The 1,682-nt window shown below is 37.9% G+C and overlaps 1 non-coding gene across 1 annotated transcript; it reads right to left on the bottom strand.

Annotated features, from left to right (window-relative positions):
- Positions 1-1,099: 1,099 nt before the first annotated feature.
- On the bottom strand, positions 1,100-1,282 carry LOC112837027 (U2 spliceosomal RNA). The gene has a single exon (XR_003211621.1). It is a non-coding gene; the product is annotated as a U2 spliceosomal RNA (small nuclear RNA).
- Positions 1,283-1,682: the final 400 nt, after the last annotated feature.

Raw genomic sequence — 1,682 nt, 5'->3', positions numbered from 1 at the left:
AATATATGTAACAGAAAAACAGGACAACTGACTCACATGATGATAAAGAATATGGAAAATTAGGGCGCCTGGGTGGCTCAGTTGGTTAAACTGCTGCCTTCAGCTCAGGTCATGATCCCAGGGTCCTGGGATCGAGCCCCACATCGGGCTCCCTGCTCGGCGGGGAGCCTGCTTCTCCCTCTGCCTGCTGCTCCCCCTGCTTGTGCTCTCTCCCTCTCTCTCTCTCCCTCTCTCCCTCTCTCTCGCTATCTCTCTCTGTGTGTCAAATAAATAAATAAAATCTTAAAAAAAAAGAATATGGAAAGTTAATGTTTGGTTGGATGGATTTAGTTTGGATCTGAGCTATGTCTCTTTTTTCTGGGAAAGATATAATGTTGTTGAGGATAGGAAATAATTCCCTCTTCCCCAGCTCCAGACCCTGACAGCCCCCAGAGTCTTGACTGACTACTGAACCATCCACCATAGAATCATCCACAAACAGTTACGTGGTGGAAACCCATAACACAACTTGGTAGCAGTCTCTTCAGAACAGGAGCTGAATCATCCTGAATCATGGCAGGAAACATCCATTTCTGTAATGAAATTTTTTCATAGTTAGGCAAAATACTTGGAGCCACAAAAAAAAAAAATTAGCTAGAGAGGGTTCAGGATAGATCTCTACTTTAAAAAGAAGAACTGGCATCTTAGGTGTGGAGACTTAAAAAGAATCTTAGTCTTATAGAATGAGCCAAATCTACCAGAAATGAAGCTCCACTCCTTAAAAATATTTATCACTTAGCTATTTACTCTTGGAGAGAAAGTACCAAAGACATTTTCCCCATGGTTGCTTAGCCCAGTACTGGACAGAGAGCTGACCAGAAGAAATTGGAGTTAGGAACAACATACAACCTGAGGCATTCAAATCTAACTTATAAAAAATAACACATTGGATCATTCTTTGTGAACTCCAAACTCCACAAATGAACAAGAAATGCAGTATATTAAACACAAGGAAGTCACATCCTTTACTATACAATATGCTTGAGAGGGATGATTTTGGATTTTATTTTTGAAATATAAAGCTACTTAGTTCGAAATATTTTAGCCTACATTCATATTAAACAATCATACTTTAAATAAAAGTGCAATATTAAAATACCTTTTGCCTTTAACAGAAAATACAGAGAAAACTCAAAATCCTATCTCTGCCATTGGCCTATTCTGTGACTTTGGAAAAACATCCTAAGCTTTCTGAGTGTCTCTTTTATTACACTTGATCTTAGCCAAAAGGCTGAGAAGCGATTGAGTGTCTCTTTCATTATTTGCAAAACAGGGATACTGGTGATAGAAATTTCACAGGTATTTTTTTGAGATTAAATGATATAGAGTATATGAAAAGGGCCTGGACATAAATATGCAGAAAATAGATTTTTGATCAAGGTGCAATGGGTAAGTCTCATAATTCCAAAATTCTCTTGGGAAGATGATGAAGGCATTGATTGGATGGAAGAAAAAACAGAAAACACTGACAAAAAAATCCTAGCCTCCTCCAGGAGAGCTCGGGGGAAATACCTGTATATAGTCAGAACCATTTTTAAAAAATAAAAAAAATTCTAATGATTGATTAAAAGAAAAAAATCATCCAGGGATGAAGATGTCTCAATCCAACAACTTGACTGGGTGACATTGGAATACTTCAGACA

Source organism: Callorhinus ursinus, unplaced genomic scaffold (assembly GCF_003265705.2).
Source record: "Callorhinus ursinus isolate GAN/ISIS: 27379988/994484 unplaced genomic scaffold, GSC_fseal_2.0 scaffold37, whole genome shotgun sequence".
Classification (NCBI taxonomy): Eukaryota; Metazoa; Chordata; class Mammalia; order Carnivora; family Otariidae; genus Callorhinus; species Callorhinus ursinus.
This window is presented reverse-complemented; position numbering and strand designations above follow the sequence as displayed.